This window comes from Dendropsophus ebraccatus, chromosome 4 (genome assembly GCF_027789765.1).
Source record: "Dendropsophus ebraccatus isolate aDenEbr1 chromosome 4, aDenEbr1.pat, whole genome shotgun sequence".
NCBI lineage: Eukaryota > Metazoa > Chordata > Amphibia > Anura > Hylidae > Dendropsophus > Dendropsophus ebraccatus.
In genome coordinates, this window is record NC_091457.1 from 140,551,193 (window position 1) to 140,561,658 (window position 10,466).

Consider the following 10,466-nt stretch of genomic DNA (forward strand, 5'->3'; position numbering starts at 1 on the left):
TGTAATCTTCTGTGTCACTATAATATGTAACTGTGCCAGGACAGGGCTTGTGCAGCTTTGCAGTTCCCAACATTGCCACTGGTAGCAGCAGAGGGGCCATTTCACAATTTACTGCTGCTACTTGATGTAATGCTAATATATAAACATTCACTTCAATGGAACTAATGGTGCGTTTACACTGACAGATTTATCTGACAGATCTTTGAAGCCAAAACCAGGAACAGAGTATAAACAGGGATGAGGTCATAAAGGAAAGCCTGGGATCTATCCTCTTTTCAAATCCATTCCGGGCTTTGGCTTCCAAATTCTGTCAGATAAATCTTTCTGTGTAAATGCTAAGTTTACACGGAGCGATAATTGGCCCGATCGCACGATTAACGATTTTGAAGTAACGATTTTTTTTTATAACGATCAGCGTTTAGACGGTACGATATATTGTACGGAAAAATCGTTTTGCGATCGCGCACCCGCAGCCCGGCCCGCCCGCAGAACCCAGAATAAGGGCCCTTTTACACAGAAAGATTATCTGAAAGATTATCAGCCAAAGATTTGAAGCCAAGGCCAGGACTGGATTTGAAAAGAGGAGAAATCTCAGGCTTTCCTGTATGACCTGATCTCTGTTTATAGTCTGTTCCTGGTTTTGGCTTCAAATCTTTGGCATATAATCTGTCAGATAATCTTTCTGTGTAAAAGGGCCCTAATGGTGCATTTACACAGACAGATTTATCTGACAGATCTTTGAAGCCAAAACCAGGAACAGACTATAAACACGGATCAGGTCATAAAGGAAAGACTGGGATTTCTCCTCTTTTCAAATCCATTCCTGGCTTTGGCTTCCAAAATCTGTCAGATAAATCTTTCTTTGTAAACGCACCCTCAGGGTCCATTTACACAGAAAGATTATCTGACATATTATCTGCCAAAGATTTGAAGCCAAAGCCCGAAACAGACTATAAACAGAGATGAGGTGATCATGGAAAGCCTGAGATTTCTCCTGTTTTCAAATCCATTCCTGGTTTTGGCTTCAAATCTTTGGCAGATAATCTGTCAGATAATCTTTCTGTGTAAAAGGGCCCTTAGGGTGGTATTACACGGGCCGAGCAGGGCCCGATAATACCTGTAAACGAGCAGAGATCTGCTAGATCGTTGCTCGTTTACTGGACCTATTACATGGCCCGATAATCGTTTGACAAGAGCTGCAAGGACATCGTTACCGATGTCCTTGCAGCCCTTGCTAAACTGGCATACATTACCCATCCACGTTCCGGGGTTGCTCCTGCGTCAGCTTCTCCCGGGGGTCCCGCGCGCTCTCTAGCGTCACAGCAGCCTGTCAGCTAGTAGGCCGCTCAGCCAATCACAGGCCGGGACCGCCGCGGCCTGTGATTGGCTGAGCGGCCTATCAGCTGACAGGCCGCTGTGAAGCTAGAGCGCGCGCGGGACGCAGGGAGAAGCGGACGGCAGGAGCAGCCCTGGAACGTGGATGGGTAATGTATATCGTTAGTCGCCGGCCACGCACCGCTATTACACGCAGCGGTGCGCGGTCGGCGCCCGACAAAAATAGGTTCTAACCTATATCAACGATCAGCCGATGATCGTTGTCATCGGCTGATCGTTGCATTTATTACACGGAGCGATAATCGGCCGAATCGGGCCAATTCGGCCGATTATCGTTCCGTGTAATACCACCCTTAGGGTGGTATTACACGAAGCGATTTTTTTCAATTAACGATTAACGATAAACGATCTCCAACGATCGCAATAGCGGTTGCCTAATAATCGTTCGTTTTACTACACGGAAAGATTATCGGTTATATTGGAGCAACAAAATTCAAGAACACTCCCCTTTCAATTTGCGAATGAACAGGGAACGGCTAACGACATCTTATTCAAACGAACGATGTGCGAACGATGTGTAAAAGACAAACGATAAAAATAGATCCAAAACCTATTAAACGACCAACGACCAATCGTTCGTCGTTTAATCGTTGTCTACTATTACACTTAAAGATAATCGTTCAAATACGACCGATTGAACGATTATTCGAACGATAATCGCTTCGTGTAATACCACCCTTAGTCGCAAAACCTACAACCAAACTGGAGACAAGAGTGGGGATGTCTCTGCAAGAAAGTGGCCATGTTTTTGTAGCGCTGGATAATCCCTTTAAGTTTCCATCTGTAATTTTTCAGTACAGAGCCAGAGCTAAGACTTACCAGTAGGAGACAAAGTCAGGGACTGATGGTGGTGGATCTTGTGTGGGGTGCAGACCAGTCTGTCTGGGAAAAGCTTTGGTGGTCCATATCCCCCCAGGTCTGCGGCAATGGACAGAGGAACAAAATAAATAAAAGACCTGGGAACAGAGTCCGGCATGAGAAGAGTCTTTAGTTCTTCTATCATCACTGCCTACAATTTTTTTGTGTATTTTATGGCTTTTTTACTATTTACACCCAGGCTCATAGTATATCATGGTCTAATCGTGTAGTGTAATCAGACTCCTGACACAAAGCTAAACCCTCTGATATAACACTCCAGGCCATAAGACCTGACAAACCAGCACGACCAGAATAGAAACTGGACACATACATAATTCTCCCAGTGCGCTGCATTATAAGGCCACATGCATGCTGAAGGCCTGAGTAATACATTTAGACTTTAAATAGACAATTAAGATCTGTGCATCATGCATAGTTCTCAGGACGTGCTGGGTCAAATGAGCCTTATTGCAAAGAATAATTAAATCATTAATATCTCATTTATATAGAGCCGCTTAGAAGAAGTAGGAAGGATTGTAGAGGCCTGTGTTCATCTTATTAGGCCATCTGCGACTATACACATATACATATGTCCATCATGTGCCAGAGCTTAGAAATGGTGAACCCCTTTATGGAAACGAGAAAACTAGATTATGAGAAGGTAGATGCAACAAGGGGCATTGAAAGGGCGGGGGGTTACACAGTTGCACCAGGACACTGCACTTGTCAGGTTACTACCCAGAGACACAAGTCAAGTGAAGCCCTAAGGCTGCATTCACACGTTCAGTGTTTTTCCCGGTCCGTGATTGTGGTCCGGCAGCAACCTACGTGATCCGTGCAAAATAGTCCGTTTTTCATCCGTTTTGCATCTGTATTGTATCCGTGTCCGTTTTTTTCATGGATCTGTGTTAAAGCATTTTACATCACATCCGTGTTTTTCACGGATGAACACGGATGTCACACGGATGATCTCGTTGATTTCTATGGGGAATCCTTTCCGTGCATCCGTTCCGAGTAATGACATGTCCTATTTTTTAACGGAACGGATCACGGATCCGTAATAATCACGGAACATCTGAATAGCCCAATAGAAAGCAATGGGCTGTAAAATTGTCCGTGCGCACGGATCCGTGAGCACGGACAACTTCCCGGAACGTGTGAATGCAGCCTTACGCTGCCACCCGCCGTGCTGTCCCTTCATCTTGGAGTGATCTGCCCCTTAGCAGGCTGGCCCCAACCTGAAGACTGGTGCAAGAGAGGCACAAAGACAGGAACAAGACAAAACAAACATATTAATCGCAGAGTCAACTAGCCGGGTCCGTATCTATCGGTCATCACAGTACAGAACCGGAAGTCGGGGGAAATAGTCAGAACCAAGCTGTAGATTTAACAGTGAGACAAAGCTAATCTTTTAATTTAATTTTAATAGACACAAAATCACTAGGAAGCAATGGACACAATGGGGGAGATTTATCAAACATGGTGTAAAGTGAAACTGGCTCAGTTGCCCCTAGCAACCAATCAGATTCCACCTTTTATTTTTCAAAGAGTCTGTGAGGAATGAAAGGTGGAATCTGATTGGTTGCTAGGGGCAACTGAGCCAGTTTCACTTTACACCATGTTTGATAAAACTCCCCCAATGTCAATAAATTCCCCTTACTTTGGTGAAAAACTCGTGTCATAAAGTTATATTGATTTGTAGTTTACTTCTATTTAAAAATCTCAAGTCTTTCCGTGACAGGAACTTTCCAGAGCGTTAGTAAATCCCCATAGAAAACCTTTCCTGTTCTGGACAGTTCCTGACACTGACAGAGGTGGCAGCAGAGAGCATGGTGTCCGACTGGAAAGAACACACCACTTCCTGCAGGACATACAGCAGCTGATAAGTACTGGACAACTTTAAATTCTTTAAGCAAAGGTTCCTCTAGTACATCACTTTTTTGTTTCTTTACATGAATAGAATGACTGCGCCGCAGTTTCCTTTTTTGAACTGCCGCCCGGATCCAGGGAATCAGTCTATTTCCGAGCACTGGCCAGGCATGAGGCACTGAAGGTGAGCCCTCCGGTGACTAAACCCCCTCCCCTCTGTGACGCAGCTCCAATGATTCTAATTCGGGAATAGACCAATGCCCTAAATAAACCTATCACTTGGCCAATGGGAATGAGTTGCTGACAGACACCATCTTTTCTTGTGAGCGTAGCAGATGGGTCCTACTCCTTTCCTTTTCTGGATGAGAATGGTGTGAATGGTAATCCTTAGTCATGTTTCAAGTTGCTTTTATGGATAGGACGTTGATTTAAAGGTAAACTGTCACCAAGATAATGCTATCTAATCTATTGCCATCATGTTATAGAATTGAGGAGATTGATATATATCTTTGTGGGAAAAAATTCTGTATAACTTGTAACTTGATTAAAATCCCTGATAATTCTGTGTTAAGGAGTCCAGTGGGCGGTGTCACTCAATGGACCGGACTCTTAGCGGGGGAAACAAAAGCGATTTCTTCATTCTGGAGGAAGCATTGCCTTTAAAAGCCTCTCTATGTTGGAAGGTGGTCTCCACAAGGAGAAGCACCTTACCTACGGTGCACATTACTAGTCCTATTTTCCTCCAGCATCTGCTATTGGGGTGAGTGTGGACACCTCATTACATATTACGGCTGGGTTCACACTACGTATATTTCAATCAGTATTGTGGTCCTCATATTGCAACCAAAACCAGGAGTGGATTAAAAACACAGAAAGGCTCTGTCCACACAATGGTCAAATTGAGTTGATGGCCGCCATATAACGGTAAATAACGGCCATTATTTCAATATAACAGCTGTTGTTTTAAAATAACAGCAAATATTTGCCATTAAATGGCGGCCATCCACTCAATTTCAACATTGTGTGAACAGATCCTTTCTGTGTTTTTAATCCACTCCTGGTTTTGTTTGCAATATGAGGACCACAATACTGACTGAAATATACGTAGTATGAACCCAGCCTGGAACTTGGTTGGTGCTGTCAAAATTAGCGGATATGCCTTACATCTATCTAATGTGTATGACCGGCCACCGTAAAGGTAATATATTGCCTCGATAGGGAGGACGCTGCTGGAAACTGATCTGCACAGAAAGAGAAGCCTTTGCTTAGTTTCCGGGTTAGGCTGGGTTCACACTACATTTTTGCAATCTGTTTTTTGCAAACACGGATCGAAAAACTTGTGCATTTGTGTGCATCCATTTTGATTCGTTTTTCCATTGACTTCCATTATTTAAAAAAAACGGATGAAAACAGATCCGTTTTTTTTTTTTTTTTTTTTTACGGACACAAAAATAAGGTGGACTACGTTTTTTATAATGAAAGTCAATGGAAAAAAAAGTGGTCAAAATGAAAGCTTCAAGGTGTCAGGGTTATCCATAATAAAGAAGGTAAAATGGAAAATTAGAAAAAAAAAATTTTAAATATAAAGTTGAGTGAAACAGTAGATAATTTATTGATGACATGTTACCTTTAAAGGGGTTATCCAGCGCTACAAAAACATGGCCACTTTCTTCCAGAGACAGCACCACTCTGGGTCCAGCTTGGGCGGGGTTTTGCTGTTCAGTGCCATTGAAGTGAATGGAGCTTAATTGCAAACCGCACCTGTACTGGAGACAAGAGTCGTGTTGTCTCTGGAAGAAAGTGGCCATGTTTTTGTAGCGCTGGATAACCCCTTTAAGGTCTATGATCTGGTTGGGAGGTTCTAGTTCTAAGTCCAGCTACCATAAAGAAATATGGAAGGAAAAGTACCTGAGCTATAAGAAACAATACAACTCCTGTTTTATACAGCTATATCTACACAGTGACATACAGATTCACGGAGAGTAAAGTTCAAGCTGATAGTAACACCAGGATTGTCCAGACATGCAAGGAGTGACTACTCAGCTTCATAAATAGGCCATACTAAAATGAAGGAAATACCCAAAAACCCTGCTCAGAAAGGAAGCTCCCTTTAAGATGAGAAGGAAGAATGCCGCAGCACTGGATGGATTCTAATTATCAGCTTATAAATATATAGCTCAGCACAGTTTATAATAGAAGATGTGATGACACACTGGTGGAGATATACATACATTATACATATGTTATACATGCATTTTCTATTGTGTCCCATACAATAGTATACAAAGAAGTAAAGATACAAAGATTAAAGCGAATCTACCACTTTACTACATAAATTTCTTTTTACATGACCTGTTTGGCGTCAGCGTGGAGATGCTGGAGGCACCGTCCATTTTTTGAAACATCTCCCAATTTCCACCATCTGTGCTGATCTCATGATATGCAAACAGGGCCACTCTATGCACTGGAGGCGGTCCCAGCACCCCCACTACATTGACACTACACTGGCCACCACTGTGTCTTCTGGCCGCCACCCCGACATCTCCAGAATGATTGACAGCTGGCTCACATTCTTGTAATCCTGTGTAGTCAAAGATGAGCCAGTTGTCAATCATTCTGGAAGAGGCAGGTCGGTGGCCTGAAGACACAACAGTGGCTAAAGAGCGAGGCGGGCACAGACAGCTGTTGCCAAGAGGTAAAGGGACACTGTCTTTAAAAATTTCAAAATCTATATGAACAGTAGATGTGATATAAAGCAAGTTTGCAATTTACAGTCATTATTTTTTTTTTTTTGTTATCATGGAAAACACGGCACTTCCTGTTCTCTGACTCTTTTTTTTTTTTTTCCAGAGTCTAAACACAGGAAGTCCTGTATATCCCAGGTCACCTGAGCCCTCACAGAGAGAAGGCAGTCATGTGACTGATGGACACATTGAGCCGTGACTCTCTGTACTAGTGTTGCACGATGCACCAAAATATCGATACTACTATCGATATTCCGGGCCGAAAAAAGGTTCGATACCAGGATTTCCTGGTATCGAAACTTTATGTTAAACTGCGCTATTATGCAGTTTAACATAAACTATAGCGCAGAGAACATGACCGGCGGCTATCTGAGCGCCGGCCGTGTTCTCTGTGTGCCACCCCCTGCTCCCACCTGTCACCTCCTTGGCGCGCGCACCCTCTTCCCCCATCGGCGCCAAATTCAAATAGCTAAGTAACTACATAGATGCCGCTGTCACACTGACAGCGGCATTACCCCCCTCCGGAGCCCGCTCCATATACAGCAGGGGTCGGCTACTGTGTGTAGCAGACCCCGGCTGCTAATGACTGCGGGCAGAGCAGGGTCGCAGCTGGAGAGGGAGAGCGGTGTGTCCGGGAGAGGAGAAGGCTGGAGGAGGGGGCGGCAGGAGATGCAGCCACTACATCTGGACGGGAGGACTATGAGGTGGGGGTGGCAGGAGTGTGAGGAGGGGCAGGCAGGAAACTCCTGGAGCATAGTTACATAACTACTACCCCTATCACCCCCTGATATCTGAAGTGTGTGTTACATAACTACTACCCCCATCACCCTCCTGATATCTGAAGTGTGTGTTACATAACTACTACCCCCATCACCCCCCTGATATCTGAAGTGTGTGTTACATAACTACTACCCCCATCACCCCCCTGATATCTGAAGTGTGTGTTACATGACTACAACCCCCATCCCTGGCAGCTGAAGTGTTATTGTCCATACTACCTGTCACCTTCCTGATCACGCACGGTAAACAGAGCAAGTGCAGAAACCACCCAATTCAGTACCACATAAAAACATGGTACTAAATAAAAAATGCCCCCCAGCCAGACAGGCGGAGAGATAAAAAAAAAAAAAAAAGGGAGTCAGAGTTGGGCAAGTTTTTATTTATTTTAAATAATGGGGACTTTATTTTTAAAGTAATAAAATTAGGGGAACCTAACCTGAACCCGGGGGAGGGGGTGTCATTTCTATTCTTGTGGTTTTTGTTTCTTAAATATAATTTATTAAGTATCGAATTGGTATCAAGCATTGAAAAAAAAAAGTTGGTATTGGTATCGAACTCAAAATTCTGGCATCGTGACATCACTACTCTGTACTGGCCGGAATTCCTGTGTTTAGTCTATTTTTTTCAACCAGCAGAATATCTGCCTTCAGGAGACTGGACCTGGATTTCTGGTAAGTTCAGCTTTGTTTTACAACATGATAATAATAACAAAAAAAAATTATAATAAATGTATATTGAAAACTTGCTTTATATCACATCTACTGTTGATTTAGATTTTGAAAGATATAAGAACAGTGACACTTTAAAGGCCCTATTACACCAAAAGATGTCTGACAGATTATCTGACACATTTTTTTCAGCCAAAGCCAGGAATGGATTTGAAAAGAGGAGAAATCTCAGTCTTATCTTTACGACCTGTTCTCTGTTTATAGCCCATTCCTGAGTTTGGCTGAAAAAATCTGTCAGATATCTTTTGGTGTAATATGGTCCTAAGGCTGTTTTTTTTACAAACACACTGGATCAGAGGAGAAAGCTAAAGGTACATAAGCAATGCTTGCTCAATAGGTATCTGGAAACTGTCAGCATGGATATATGCATATCAGTGCTGTCAGTTTCCCTTTAAAAACACATACACAGGAAAGGGTCACAAAGGGCGTGGTCATAGTCTGGGCAGAGATACAGACTTTCTTTCCCTTATGGACCTGAAACCTCAGTTTAAGCTGCTGTGAATTTATAGGAGTATAGCAAACTGTTTGGATATACAGCCAACTTTATAGTGTTATAAATATCCAGTATATCATTCAGTCTGTTATATTACACCCTCATGTATCTCTTTGTTATATAGCTCAGGCCAATTACTGTGAGTTACTTCCCATACACTTACATTGAAACCCTCATATAATATGATTTAGCCTCTAACCTCCAGTAGAACAAGCTTTCCAGTTTTCCACAAATGAACACACTAATGGTGCGTTTACACAGGCAGATTTATCTGACAGATTTTGTAAGCCAAAACCAGGAATGGATTTGAAAAGAAGAGAAATCTCAGTCTTTCCTTTATGACCCGTTCCCTGTTTATGATCTGTGCCTGGCTTTGGCTTAAAAAATATATCAGATAAATCTGCCTGTGTAAACGTACCATAAGGGTCCATTTACACAGAAAGATTATCTGACAGATAATCTGCCAAAGATTTGAAGCCAAAGCCAGAAACAGACTATAAACAGAGATCATAAATTGGAGACTGACTGTCATATGATGGCTCCCCAGACCATCACACCATCACTGCATGTCCTTCACATCATCACACCAGCAGGGGGGCTGTGTGTCCTCCACATAATCACACCAGCAGGGGGCAATGTGTAATTCCACATCATCACACCATCAGGGGGCAGTGTGTTCTCCACATCATCACACCAGCAGGGGGCAGTGTGTCATTCCACATCATCAAACTAGCAGGGGGGCAGTGTGTCCTCCACCTCATCACAATAGCAGAGGGTCTGCATTTAAGTGTGAGTGACAGAAGCATCTCCGGTCACTTACCGATCACACTGCCTGACTGCCAAAGGTATACTGCTTACATCCGTGCAGTCTGATCTTCTGACAGAGTCTGCCACAGGCCACAGACAGGCTCTATCAGAAGATTGCAGATTACACTGATCCCTGCTATGCTATTGCATAGCAGAGATCAGTGTATTCAATCTAATGTAGTAATGTAAAAGTACCCTAAGGGGACTTAAAAAGTGTAAAAAAAAAAAAAATCAATAAAAGTTTAGAAAAATGCCCCAAAGCCCCTCCCCTCAATAAAATGAAAATCACCCCCCCCCCTTACCATTTTATACATAAAACATAAAAATAATAAAGTTAATTACCATATAATATAACATAGCGTGCGTAATCGTCCAATCTATTAAAATAAAACAATATTGTTCCAGCATGGTTAAAGATGTGAACAAAAGGGGTAAAAAAAATGCAGAGATTGCTTTTTTTTAATTACTTTTTATGAATAAAAAAAATTATAAAAAGTGATCAATACGTCTAATCTAGAAAAAAATGTTCCTAATAAAACCAGAGATCATGGCGCAAAAAATGACACCCCATACGACCCCGTAGGTGAAAATATAAAATCGCTATAAGTGTCACAATAGGCCCATTTTAACTATACCTATTTTCAAAAAAAGAAAGTTTTACTATACTATAAAAATAGTAAAACGTTAGAAAACCTTGAAAACCTGAATATTGCTGTGTTCAGACTGACCTATAGAATAAAGAAAAAATGCCAGTTTTACCGTAAAGTGCATTACGTAAACATGGAACATTTT